Genomic DNA, 14,582 nt, shown 5'->3' on the forward strand with positions numbered 1-14,582 from the left:
GGCAGGGACAGAGCGAGAAGGTGCTTTTCCAGGAAAGACTGGGGGAAGGTTCCTCTGGAGCTGATGTGGCTATTGTGGCCAGATGTGGTGCTCCCTCTGCAGAAGTCATCCTGTTACGGCAACTGCTGCCTTTGTGAGGCTCTTGCATTGACTCCATCTGACCTCTAAAAGTTTTGAAACTTTTTTGGTATTCATCAGTACTAGACAGCTGAAAACCATCCATGTGAGCATGATTTGATTAGTTATTTGAAGAAATTCCCGCTTCCCAGATCAGAGTGGGCTGGACTTTTAAAGAGGCTTAATGTATTATCTGCAGATGGAAACAGAAGTTTAGCACTGGACTGTCTAACAAGAGTTGCAGAAATATCACCTACTTCACCAAAAGCTGAAATCCCTTTGTTTGTAACCAAATTGAAGCTCCCTGGGACTTGCTGGTGTTACCTGCAGTGCTGGCACCAGCACTTCTGGCTGGCATCCTCTGCAGGAAGAAAAGCTCGTGTAACTTGGTCTGCTTCCCCTTGCTGAGCCAAGGCTTTAATTCAAGCGTGGATAAAGCAAGGAATTTGATCAGACTCCTAACGTTGGTCACACTTTGAAGGAAGTGAAATGGAGTAGAGCTGAGTTACAGAACACAAGGTTTCTCTTGTGAAGTTTGAAGTGTTTGGCAGGTCCCTGAAAATATGCGTGAATAGTCCCCATGAAGTTGCTGTGTACTTTGGTTCTGCTCCTTGCTGTTACTGTCGTGCGATGAGCTCACTGTGTGGATGATACAGAAGAATTTCATGTTTTTTGTTTGGTCCCGACAGCCAGCTCCCTCAGCATCACTCAATCTTGGATATTTATGGCTTGAGGTAAGGTTTGTGTTGAGTTGCGTTTAATCCTAAATGAGGTCTATATTCAGTCTAGCAAAGGAGGAAAAATTGTGTTATGCTGCAAGCCTTCTCGGGTTATGTGGGTTTTCTTAAAATAAAAATGAGGGGAAAGGAAAGGAGAATAGATGGTTAAGTGGTTTCGGTCACTATTAATGTTTGCGTACTGCAGCATTAACTTGTATTTCATCTCTTTTCCCAGGAGTGGAAGAGGAAGGAAAGGAAGAAGGAAGTTAGGTGTACAATTTTAGTTCAGCTAAGTTAGTGCTTGTTAAACTGCTGTGTGTTACAAAGCTAAGGTGGCTTTGTTTTTAAGGCTTAGTTTTATACCTACGAGTCTTGGAGTTGCAGTCTCTTGGATGATCTAGACTTGAATTGATGTTGTCTTCGTGGGGTGAGATTGAGCTGAATGTGCAGCAGGACCTGGAGAGTTGACATTTTTTGCTAATTTAAAGTATTTCTCAGCTCCTGGCAAGGCTGCAAGGTGTCATAAATGTTGATAGCACATAAAATTTTGTTCTGGATTCCTTTAGCACTTTCTGCTGTGCTCCTTCCCATCTACTTTCTAGCCACTAGTTACCACCTTTTTTCTTTCTTATTTCTTTTTTCCAACAGTTTGTTTAACAAGGAATGACATTTTGCAAACAAACCAAATCTTGGGTAATCTAAAAATCTCATAGCTGACCCTGCTGTGAGTGGAGTTTTAGGTGGGGAGATGATCTCCACGAAGAGGTCATCCCATGATCTCCTGTGCTATGCCCCGGCCCATGAATTGTGTGTCCACCATTCACCTTAGCTTCAGTTCAGCTGGAACCGAAACTTTAGTGTTTATGCCCGTTTAAGAAGTTAATCTTTCCGAAAGGTGCTGAGCTGCTTGGAGTGGTGTGGTTGCCTCGACTACGGGAGCGTAAACCAGTAACGGGATAAACATTTGCTGCTCTTTATTTGCATGGATAATTACAAGAACCTGGGATATGTTTAGTGACTTGGAACAATTTTTATTTGAGTGTTGGCTTGGTCACGACCTGCGTGCATTTAAATAGTGAAACGAAGTATTCAAACCATGAAATGCAATCAGAAAAATCTGCAGTCCCCTTATATCAGCTGACCTTGGTCTAACTAACAAAACAATTTTGCTTTATCTGTGTTTTTTTTTGTTTGTTTGTTTGTTTGTTTGTTTTTTGTTTGGTGTTTTTTTCAGTTAAACATCATATATATAGGACTAAGCTACTGACATTTAATCAAAGCATCTATGAAGCCTGCCCATTGCTCTGTGTATTGCACAGGTTGAAAAGCTTTGCCACTGCACAGACTGATAAATTAAATGCATAAAAGCAAAGGAAAAAGGGATTAATGCGAGAACTATAGAGCTCACTTGTTGGTGTTCCAGTGACTTGATTGCATCTGTAGTTTCTTCTAAACTTAGGCTCATATTGTGCCATGGGATAGTTGAAGCTGCTCACTTGAGAGTTCTGGAGTGACATTTATCAATGTGGCCTCTGAAGACAGAGCTGACTTATGCTGTAACCTGTCCCTCCCCAGTGAAATCATGGGTGTGTTTGGCCTTCCATCCAGCTGGTGTATTTATAGAGCTGAATTGGACTTTTGTGGAGGGGGAGGAGTCATCTGGTGATTTGCAGGATCTCCCTCCCTTGTGTAAGAGCTGCTGAGCTCTGCAGCTTCTGCTGCTTGGTCTCTCCCAGCTTCTTCCCGAGCCCCGGGGAAAGGGGTGAACAAAGTGTTCAGCATCTTGAGCCTGGAGACTGTGTTGAGAGGTTGCTGATGTCATTCGATGACTTTTTCATTTTAATGTGCAGTGTTGGGTCTATTTAAGCAACTTTAAGAATCGGGTCCTGTAGAGAGGATCAGGAAGATGTGTGTAAACGTGACCCTTGTGCATTGTCCCTTTTTTTTGTGATAATTGCTGTCAGGTGAGAAGTCCTCTTGCAGACAGATAGATGGGGTGTAGGTTTTTTTAGCCACAAATAGAGATGCAGCATGGTGTTTGCCAGTGTTTATGGGTAGTATTGGAAAAGTTGATGTTCTTTCCTCACTGCTGTTAGCCTTTATGCTTAGCTTCTGTGCTGCCATGACCTTCTAAGATGTGTGGTCTGCATGTAACTTAAAACATACAGCAAATAAACTTGTCCAGGCAAGAACATGGCCTTGATGCACATTTGCTACCTAGAGCCCTAGGCCTGAAAGAAATATTAGTGTTAGAGATGGTGGTAAGGAGTAATCTTCCAGGTCTCTCTCTATATTTAGTCCTTTTAAGGTTTTAGCTATGCTCTTGGACTGTAATTTATTTAATTGCAAGGGACATAAATCTTATTGTTACATTACAAGGGAATGCAAAAAAACCCCCCCAACTTCTTTCAATTCAAAGTACATTCCTCATATTAGAAAAGAAAAAAAGTGCTCAACAGTGATGCTGAAAAGCATATACCTTTTGAAGCTGTGTGGAGATGAATATTCAACCTATGAGCCAGTAGCAAGCTGCAGCAAGGATTATGTGAGAGCTTTGTGTGGGAGGAATTTAATTCACCCATAGTTTACATAATATAAGAGAGAAGACCCCTCTTTCCTTTACTTACTGGAGTAGCCCTGCTAAAGTCAGAGCTTCTATTCACATGAAGGAGGATTTGCAGATTACAGTCTAATTTAGATGTATTTATTTGTGGAAGACTGTCTTGATAATACTAACGCACAATTTATTACGTCTGTTAAGCTTTCAGATTTCCATCCAGTTTAGGAAGAATTCACTGGACTTTATCACTCTGGAAAATGAGTCTGTCATTTCCTGAAGAGTAATAAAGAGCATTAGCAAAGATCGTAATGTCTTTCAAGACCCAGCAGTGTTTCTGTGTAGTGTTTGTGGGCTGCCTGGCACAGAGTGCCCAAAAGGCTGTACCTTGATGTTAAATATCTAACCAAACAAAGCACAGCTGGCTGAGCATTGCCAGCAGTTCTTGACAATGTCTGTGATTTAGAATGCACAGGAATAACAAAGCCCCATTATACAAATATGGGAGGGTGGTGGAATCAGAATGGGCTTGCCTAGACTTGCCTCTGCAGGGACAAATTGGGAGTTTGTGCTCCCAAAAGTGACCTCTTGTCAGACCCAAGGATCCAGCATCAGCTTTCATACCTTTTCCTTGTGGTACTTTTAGGAGGGTGATAAGTTGGAGGTGAGGAACCTCTTCATATGAAGCAGAAGTGAGCAGCTCTCTCTGGAGATTGAACAGAGTTGGGTCCTCAGACTGAGGAAAAGTCACAGACAGCAGCTTAATGGACCCTACACTTTTTCGAGGTATGCTTCTTAAGCTGCTGTGATCATGTCTGTCTTGGGATACACTTGTATTTCTTTGCTGTGTTTGAACATACTCTTTGAATTCTTTGAATGTGTTGAGCACCTTTCTCAATCCTACTAATACATGACTGTTGTCTGAACATCAACAGCCCAGATGCTCATCCTTTCCATTTAAGCTGTGATGCCTCTGGTGACACTTGTTTGAGAAAGTTTCCTCTTGTTACTCATGTTCCCCTCCTTGCTGTGTGAAGGCACTGAGTTATATTTATTTCTTTCCTCCTGCCACTCCAGTTCAGATAGGGCTGGAAAGTTCTCCATCAGAAATTGGTAAGGATTTTCTGGCTGCCTTAGGGTACTTTCCTTCCATTCCTGGCCACTCCCTCACATCACATTGTGACAGCAATGCTTCTGCAGGAACACAGTGTACCTGAGAGGCAGGATACATGTTTGCTGTGGTAGTTAATCATCGTGGATGCTGATGTGGAGTAAGTTTGTGTGGCCAACAACAATGATCAATGCTAGTTTTTTAAGAGGAGCAAAACTGGGTGTGAGAGCTGGGTTACTGGTGGGACCCTTTCCTATGGGAAGAAACAAAAGCCAGTGACTTTCTAGCTTTGTATTTGGGGGAATAAAGTACATAAAGGATCTCTTTTGCAAGACTGGTTAGATATTAATGCAGCTGGACCAAGTAGATCAGGCACTCTTTTGGTAGGTGCCTGAACAGCATTGTGTGATGCTGCCTCTGTACACCTTTAGTGTTCATTCTTGTTATGCCCCATCCACCTAGTACAGAACATCATCTGAGGATGGAAACTATGGTGGATGCATGTTTTTTATCCTCACGAAAGAGTAATCCTTGGTGCCTTGTTTTTCCCCTTCCACTGCTGTCCTCCAGCCTGCTTCTGCTGAGATGGCTCAGTGCTGGGCTGCTGCTTGCAGGCAGACAACATGATGTAGTGTGGGAACAGCTTCTCGCTGACAGTGTCCCTGAGCTAGTGATAAAGAGGAGTCCTGAGACATTTTTCTGCAGACCACAGTCCAGATTGCTCTCACGCTCCCTTCTGTCTCGTGTTTATCATACCCGCTCCAAGCAGTGTAGGAAGGGGGTGTGTCTGGACTGCTTTTATTTAAAAAAAAATTTAAAAAAAAAAAAAAAAAAATTGAAACATTTGATCAGTCCTGAGAGGTAAGAATAACAAATGTGGTAAAATGTCGAATTAGAGAAATTTCATACATCTGATACAGAAATTGTTGCATTGTAAACTTTATATGCAGTGCAACAGGCAGATGAGGGTTTTTTGTTTTGTGTGGTTTTTTTTTTTTTACTTGTTTTATTGCAAGAGTGTTACAGGAGAGCTCAACATTAATGCATCTAGGATGAGGGTATCTTGGACTTATAGTGAGAAATTCTACAAAAAGAACCAAACCATCAAAATGACAAAACCCTCGCATTTCCCCAAGTCTTCCAGAAGAGTGTAGCTCAGAGGCATGTCTCAGCCTGTATTATGTTGTGCAGCTCAGATGCTCTGTGGTCAGTGGTAGTCTTTCCATTCTTTGTAAAGTGGCCTTGAGCAGATGGATCCCGAGTTACCTGATGTGAAGGGACTTTTCCCTTACCATAGCTTTAAAATGACTTCTGTTTTCGTCATTTATGTGCATTGGGACCATCCAGTAAAGACACACATGCTTACAATAAAAAGAAGACTGAATCTGCATTCTTCTCTGTTGCTTTTATGTGGGCCTTTTGGCTCATGACTCACAGGCTCTTGTAGAGGCTTCTGAGCCAAAAATGCAGCTGCATTTTTGTGTCACATGCTGCCTTGCCAGGTCCAGTAATAGCAACTATTGGACAAGAGAGAAGAGAATAATACAACCTGCCTTACCACAAGAGTGTGTGGAATCATACTCGTGGGCAGTTAAAGATAACTTTCATAGCAAGTAAACGTTTTTATAAACTTCCTTCATCTCATCCCTGTGCATATGCTGCTTGTTAACACCCTGGATGCTTGTGGAAATAGAGACATCCTTTATTATTGGTACTATGGTTTTGTGATGGAAGACCTGTTACCAGTGACTGAATTGTGAGATGTTCCTGGAAGAGTACAATCCAGCAGTAGGAGAGAGGGTTTGAATTACAGCTGCAAAGCACTGAGAAATGTGTTGTTTTGGCAAATATATTCATCTGAGAAAAGAAATGCAAAGCAGAGACCCTGCTGGATCCTCAAAGTGGACCTCATTCCCTGTGTAATGAAGATGTTTCCCACAAAAGTTCACGAGCGTGTTGTGCACATCATCGACTATCCACAAAATGTTAGTCTTGTCTTTCATGTTTTTAAGATTTTAGTTTTACACTCTGCTATGAGAAGATTTGTCCTATTGAAAGACAATGTAAAGAAGAGATGGAGCAATCTTTTGTATTTTGAAGTGATGGGTTGGTAGTTGGGCCCTTCTTTAAAACCTTTGGAGAAGCCCTGTGATGGTAATCAGTTGCATCTGATCAGAAGACAGGCTGTAAGTTTGAACATGTGAATTTTTTCCAGTTAAACAGTTGTGTCCTATGTTGGATCCATCCTATAGTAAGTATATGGAGTATATATTTCCTAAGTTTGTAACAGCATTTGATATCTAGCCCATGTTTCCCCTTTATATAATATATACTTTCTTAATATACAAAATTTGAAGTGCTCTTCATTGCATTTCTGTACAAGCTTATGAAGCTTATCTTTAATCCATTAATAAAGCATTGCAAATACAGACGATGACTGTAAGCAGTATATGCTATCAGTTGAGAAAAACGACCATCTTGGAGGCCTTTATTTTAAAGATTACTTTTTGTTTTAATTAGGAAAAGTGTCAGCTTGCCAGTATTTCAGTGCTGCTTCTTTTTCCTTACTGCAGCTTGCAGTCTTCATGGGAATATAAGTATCATTTCTTTGTGCAAGATAGTGGAATGTGTGGTTTGTCCTGCTGCTGCATCCCCTTGTGTTGGAGGTGTTGGTCAGAGAAGGTCCCCGTCCCCACAGAGATGGGGAAGGAACGCAGTTGGACCGTAAGCCAAACAGCGCTGTGTGTTCTTGCATTCTAGGAGCCTTGCTGGAAATAAGAAGCCAGATGTGCTTGTAATGGGATTTTGGGTGATGAACAAAACAAGACAAGAATCTTTGTTTTATAAATCTCCTCATTACACTGCAGTACTTCCACCTTGAGTGCTTCAGGACCTGAGTAGCGTAGGTGGATTTACAAACTGCTGACATCCAAATGTGACCCTGCCCCAGCAACTCCAAGTCCTACATTTTAAATTTTCTGTTAAATTCTAATCTGTAGCTGTCATGTGGATGAGTGTGTCTTTCACTGCTTGATAGACATCTGTGATGATAGATAAAAAGCTATATAATAAAACATACCTATGTTTTCCTATATTTCCTCACTGAAGATAACTGTGACTGCAATTTTAAGTCACTGATGATTTGTATGGGGAAACAGCAAAACACAGACCCAAACCCTAAGTTTTTCCCCCAGTTACTTCCAATAGTTTCAATATTTGAGAAGATAAGTCTCCCAGACAGTAATTTTTCCTCAGTGATAGCAATTATCCTTTTACATTACACATTTTATGTTTATTGTTATTTTAATAACTTGCAGTTTGGATTTATGAAACTTCTCTGATGCTTTGACAATGTGAACTACGCATGTTAAGATTTCTTTTCATAAACATTTTGAATAAACCTTTGCTGGCTTTTCATTAAAATTTAACTAATTCCCTTTGGTAGCACTGAGATTTAGCTGAATCTGCTCTGTAAGGCCATGTAAGCATACCTGTGCATGTACCTTTCATGCAAAATGGGAATGTCCTGTAGCCATGGAAAGAGAGGACTGCACTACTGGTCTCTTCCTTCTCCCTTTCTTGTGCCTTGGTCCTGCAAGGGGCTGAGCATTGTGCCATTCTAATGCAGCAGAGAGCTAGGTCCCGTATCTAATACCATCCAGATGAGTATTGCCACTGACCTCGATGACCTGCTTAGTGTTAAACCACTGCACACTGTGCTGAGCAATGTTGAATGCACTGGGGGATTGAGGTCTTGGCTGGCCCAGAGACTCAAGCATTTACTTCATATCAACTGACTGATGATTACTCGAGGAGGATGAGACCCATCTTGTTTGATGTCAGCCAGCTAAAAATTCAGGCAAGTGCTACAAGCACTGAGAAGATGGGCACCCCAGAGCATGCTTCTTCCATTCTAAAATCGCTGCACAAACTGGCCTGTAGACAGGGAGGAGACGACTAGCTTAGCCTGTACCCAGTTTTTAGAGAGGCAAAATGGGGTGATGGGTATCTTCCCCTCCAGGTGCCCCAGGTACAAGAAATTGTTAAACATCACTGGCTTTGCAAAGTTCTGAACCAGGTAAAATTGTTGTGATTTACATCAATACCTAGCTTAATTGATAAGAACAAATGCCAATGAGGTTTAGGCCATGCTGTTTTCTTTGTCTTGTTGCTCTCAGTCATTAGGAGAGAGGAAGGGTCTGGGAACAGTGCAGTAACTGAACAAAACAAGGTGAATCAAGGGCAGAGCAGGAGGCTTAACTTGCAATTTCCTTGTCTTTGTTGGTTTAAGTCTGACCCTCCCCATTGTTTAATGTTTTGTATTTCATTTCCTCGGTTACTTAAGGAATGGTTGGGGCTTCAGACTGTGGTCAGGTGGGGCATGCATGCAAGGTTCAACTAAAGAACCTGTTTCTTACTTCATTCGGAGCTTTTAAAATGGGTCAGAGAAAGTAAATGCTGGTTCCAGAGGTGTAGAGAGAAACCTTTTCGTTCAGGTTGGCTCATAACTTGGTTCTGTAGCCTTGAGGATGAAAAAAGAAAGTCCAACGTCAAGTGTTCTGGCGAAGCATGGAAGGAGCTACATCAGTGCATTAGTGAGCAGAGTTTTGCTGGCAGCAAAACTGGATTTGATCTTTTGTTGCATCTCCATGTTGAGCTTTTGTTTCCAACCGTAGCACTTTGCTCCTTTCCTCTCCCACTGCTCTGGCAGTTGAGAGCTGGAATTTGCAAAGGAAAACAACTGTAGTTCAAGCTGTGGAAAAGTTACTGAAGACAAATCCTTCGGGGTTATTGGGCTTGGTTGCCAACTTTGAATTGCTCCTGTAAGTATTTAGAGACAGGCCTAATCCTAAAGTCATGGGCTTGAGGGGAAAATGGGGGTGAAAGTTTTCAGCCTGCAGTAGAACTTTCTTCTGACCCTAATGTCATCTCAAGTCCAGAAACAACCTCTCACCCTAAACAAAAAAAAAAAAAAAAAAAAAAAATCATTAGGTAGATGTTTATCTCCTGTAGAAACACTGGAAAAACTTCGTTTTTTTTCTCTTTCTATGTCTGACCGCACCTTTCCCATTCCTCTGTAATCACACGCATACCTGCTAGCCCATTGACACTCTGGTGGTTTACATGAAAATATCTGTTGTTTAGGAGTTAATCTGCTTGTGCTAGTTGTCCTTCATCCACCTGAAGTTCTCAGGAGATTTCTTCCTCTTGCGTCACCCCCAAGAATTTAGATGCCAATAAAGAGCCCTTCCCCTGTGTCCCTGGGGAGCGCGCTCACGGGGAGGCCCCCAGGGCCCTGCAGCCGCCTCACCCCGCCGTGCACAGCGTCTCCGCGGCTGGCCTAGGCCCAAGAGCAGGCCCAGGACTTCCCTTGCGCTGCCCCCTGTGCTCCAGCCCCTTCTGGATCAGGGAATCTGGTCTGGCAGAAAACTAACGTGGCAGAAGAAATGTGGGTCTCAGCCTAGCTGACCCTTGATCCAGCCAGCAGTGGACTTGTGGGTGGCGGCAGCTTTGAGGTGGACAAAACCTCTTGGTGGCAACTGTGTGAGTTTGGCCTAAATCAGTTGTTGAAGCCTCACCAGAACTGGAAGGCCTCGATGGGGGAGACTTAGCAGAATAGCATCTCTAAGGCTTAGCTGTGTCTTTTCCTGGCACTGCTAAGTGTCAAGTCTTTACTGGATGATCTAAGAGCTGTAAGATTTGTTTGCCTTTTGCAAGCTAGCTGCTGAAGAGATTTTCCTTGAGGATGTAACTCTTAATGAATGGTCTTTCGTCACCTGTGCCACTGATCACTTAGTACGATCTGATGGGTTATCTGTGATCTCTAGCAACCTCTAGTGCTAAACGCTTATGCTGTATGCTTGCACCCCTTGCATTTTTCTTTTGGTGGGGGAAGCAGCATAATGAGTATTTACTACTGCTAGGAAGTAGGTTAAACACATCAGGGAAGATGTGGTGATTATCTCAGAATACTTAATCTAAACCCATTCTTTGTTTAGGTTTCTGGGCAAGCATTAAGTTCTGATGTCTTTGTTTTCTGTCATTTGTAGAAATAACAGCACTTGTTCATTTATCTAAAGCATATTATGTCTTATTATTATTTGCGTGTAGGGCACAGACAAAAGTTAAATTAGCATCAGTGTGTCACTGTTCTCTGTGGCGTAAATCTGTCTTTCTAGTCCTAAATGTGCTGTGGAAAAAATACACATGCCCTTAGACATCATAATTGAGCATATGTTGGAGTGCTTTGTAAGTATAGATCAGAAAAACGTTGTTTAGCAATAGATATTATCTGTGGACTAACGTCTAGATTTTAAGTCTGCTGTTAAGGGCAGGGCACCTGGAGGGGGAAAAAAGAAACAAAAGTAAAATCATTATCTTGAAAAAGATAGCTCAAGTATCAACAAATGAAAAGCATGGAGAATAAAGGTATTTGACCTAAGGTAAGAACAATATTAACTATTGTGGTATGGTCCCTGCCTTAAAACATTTTCCTTCAGAAGAAAATAACAAAGTGTTGAGCAAACTGGTGCCCTGAAACCAGACAACTAGATCAGTGGTTTAGATGCTGAGAACCAGTCAGTCTGGGCACAGTTAGGGACAGGTATCTATCTCAATAAATGATAGTTTATAACAGAGTACTACTTTTGCTGCCAAGGTTATTTCTCTGTGTTGTTGAATAGGGGATTTATTTACACTCTTGGTGCAGCAGGTAGATGATACTCAGATCTGTGGCATTAAAGCTTTCTTGTAGAAGCAAACTACTGAGCATCTGTGTGTGGCTGTGGCTGCTCCAGTGCCCTCTGTATGTAGAGAGATGGTGCTGTCGGAGGCCCTCAGTCTCCTGGCATTGTGCTGCTGCTCTCTGCACACTGTGTGCATGGATCACGGGTGTGGAAGAGTTCTTTTGGGTGCAGGATGATCCCAGGGATGGCAGCTGGGGCTGGACTGTGGAAGCTGGTAACTCCCACAGCCTGTTTATGAGGACACCTTGTGCCTATGATGTGGGCTCTTGGCCAGGTAGACTTCAGCACTGGCATTGTGCTCCCTGGAGCCATCATCTCTATGTGCTATTTTGTCCCTTTTCCCCGACTCGTAGTAAAAAAAGTCCTGGGTCAGATGTAACCAAATGTGTTACCACAAGCAGGCTATGGTCAGCTGAAGCGAAATAAGGAGCAAAAACTTTCCTGGTCCTGAAAAATATTGAAAAAGCTATTTTGGTGCTGCACAGGATGGTCAAGTCCTGAAGAAGATTAGTCACAATCACAGGAATAGGAGAAAGGGGAGATTAAAACGGTTCAGGGCCATGTTTGCAAGGGGTGAATCACCACTTGCATAGGTGTAGATGGGTAGATAGACACTTGGAAACCCTACATGCACGTGGAAATGCGGGCAGTGCCTTTGCTTTATTACTGTATGCATGCTTGGGTAGCACCTACAGCTCCTGTTGACGCTCGGGTGGTGTTGCACAAGCAGTAGTTTACAGGTGCACTGGAAGAAGGGTGTGTCCCCGCAGTTAGAGTGGGCTTTAACTTCTTGGTTTTTCTTCACTGTTCATTGCACTGAGCAAAAAGCTGCTTTGCTCTATCTGCTTGAGGTGGCTGAGGAGGGGGAGGGTGTTCTGTTGGGTGGTGGAAACTGTTGTCATTGCTTTAACTAAAGATCCTTTGCTTCAGGGGATGGTTGGGAGGGGAGAGAGATGTAGTAAGTTCATGAAGGAGCGTACTGGCAGATAAGTCAGCAAAGGTGCCTAATTGCCTGCCTACCTGTAGTAGGATTTGGTAAGTGATGGTAGCCTTAATATAGTTTGTTTTTGTTTTTTTTCCAGGATGCCTAGCAGCTGGTAATGAAGTCATTGCAGTGCTAGTTTGGTGACTGGTTATAACTCTTGATTAACGATAAAGTGGGGAGGAGTGCACTTTGCAGAGAAAGTAATGAGTATGTCTCACTCCGGCCACCTCCAGCTCATGTGTGAAACACATAAGGATGGAGGCACAGCCAGGTTTTCACTTTGCTGCGTGAATACAGAGTAGTAGCAGGCTCAGTTAATTTTAGGCTACATTTGATTTCAGGCTTTGAGATGCAGGTTGTATAGACATTTGCTGACTTGTTCCGGGATTTTTTTTTTTGCTGGTGGCAAAAACCTACTTCCTCCCCTGACATGCACTTGGGAGTTACAGAAGGACTGGACTGTTTGAGTACTAGACAAAATCTGTGCCAAGTACTCATGCCATTTAATAATGTCCCTTGCTTTTCTACTTGTAATCCACTGAGTTACTGTGACCTGCCTCTTTAATGATACTATTGTTGTCGGTGTTTGCCTCCTTAGAGGGGTAAAAAAATTACAACTGAAGAAAAACAATATTTTTGTTGAGGGAGGGGAAAGTCGAGCTGTTTGAAAGCAAATCAAGCAACCTGCTGAAGGTGTTGCAGGGTGAGAGATGCTCTGTGGTTGTTTGCTGGTGGTTTCCAGCCATCTGTCTTGATGTAGTAACTGCAGACCTGCTGCAGCTACAAACAGCTTGTTACAGCTCCCTGTGCTACCTTCTGCCTTATTCTGTACATAAAGGAAACAAAATACAAATGTAGTGTAATTCTCTGAGCTTTGCGGTTGTGCACTTAGCAATATTTGTGTGACGAGCGGTGTTGTTGCTTCAGCTGTGAAGTGCCTACACACTCGGCCTGCTTTGCAAGAGCTCGAATGGATCAGAACTATGTGCCAATGTGCTTTGTAACCACAGACCGCATGTGTTTAATGCACCCAGAAACAGGCTGTGGGCCCTTTAGTACAGGATGGGCCCAGAGGCTTCATTCAGGAATTCCTCAATAATCTCTGAAAATCGCATGAGCTCTCCTTTCCTCACTACTGCACCATGTCTCACTGCTTTGCTGCCGGCATCTCTTCTGCCTTTTGTGGGCCACGGTGCAGGTGGGAAAGCATCGGAGGTGTGGAGGAGGGATGGTGTGCAGGAAAGGTAATATGTGGAAGTGAAAATTTCCCAGTTTGGATTTTAATAGAGTTAACAGTTATTTTACAGGTGAAAGGGGAATAAGCTTATTGCATTTTTCTAATAAAAACAATGACTTAGTAATTTTGAAGGGTTTCTAGATAAGTTATCTTTTCTTGAGACTTTTGTTTGAACAAGTACATGCAAATATTGGTAAGCAGCTTCCAAGCTGATACTGTCACACTTCTTTACATTGCAGTTTTGGTGCTGTCAATTTTCTTTTGAGCCCTTCAATATTGAACATGTGAATTGACCGTGACACTTAACTGCCTTTCAAAATCCAAATAATACTACTTAGCCCTGATGCTGGTATAGTGCTTTTCATCTGAGCGCTTCACAAAACCAAGGTAAAATTAGGCTACTAAACTACAATTGGCACTGTGTTTATTGACAGAAAAGGTCAATATGGCATAAAAGAGTATTTCAAACCAAATTATTTTTCCCTTATGCCGTATCAATGCTATGAATAGAAATCAATACTATCTGGAAGTATTTGAGCCTATTCAGTAAAAAGCCCACACTCAGAAATCTTGGGATAGGAGCATTCTCTTCCAATAAACACTTCATGCTGAGTGCTCATCAAATACCTAAATTGCCTTATTTGTTGTCAGAGTTGATGGGTGATCTCTCTCTGTTGACCGTGTGCTGATAATGCTTTCTTAAACGAGCCTGCAGCTGGGAGTTAAATCGCATGGCACAGTGCAAAAGTCAGCCCAGTTGTAAACTGAACAGGTTTCACTGGAGTTATGTCATCTCTTTATAATGGGGTGTTAATGCTGAGAGAACCGAGCACTACTTGTGATATACAGAGGGTTGCTAGGCCAGGCTTTAAATGTATCTGTTGAGTTTGAATGTGAATTTGTGAGGGAGATTTAGGAAAAGGGCTGACTTTGTTTTGGAGCATCTCTTCTGCTCTGCTGTGGATAGCACTGTTGCTCACCTTCACCCTTGAGCTTCTGGGGCAAGGGAGGTAGGTCGGGTGTGCTTGAGTGGATCTCACATGTTTGGAGTCAGATGATGGCTCTGGCAAAACGTGATCTGCGCTATGCAAGTCTGCAGCTAGCCGCCTA

At 42.5% G+C, this 14,582-nt stretch overlaps 1 protein-coding gene across 14 annotated transcripts in view; it reads left to right on the forward strand.

Moving 5' to 3' along the window:
* AKAP13 (A-kinase anchoring protein 13) overlaps positions 1-14,582 on the forward strand; it is a 217,799-nt gene that overhangs the window by 28,324 nt on the left and 174,893 nt on the right. The window contains exon 2 of one of the 14 annotated variants that reach the window (XM_026855852.1): positions 1,192-1,353. The exons of 11 other annotated variants lie outside the window; for them this stretch is intronic. The gene's annotated coding sequence lies outside the window, so the exon portion shown is untranslated. Of the gene's footprint in view, positions 1-1,191; positions 1,354-4,159; positions 4,180-10,493; positions 10,504-14,582 lie in introns of those variants that run through there. 2 more of the 14 variants (XM_026855853.1, XM_026855854.1) reach the window with 2 other exon arrangements.

This window comes from Athene cunicularia (genome assembly GCF_003259725.1).
Source record: "Athene cunicularia isolate RWA chromosome 10 unlocalized genomic scaffold, athCun1 chr10_part1, whole genome shotgun sequence".
In the NCBI taxonomy this organism is placed as follows: domain Eukaryota; kingdom Metazoa; phylum Chordata; class Aves; order Strigiformes; family Strigidae; genus Athene; species Athene cunicularia.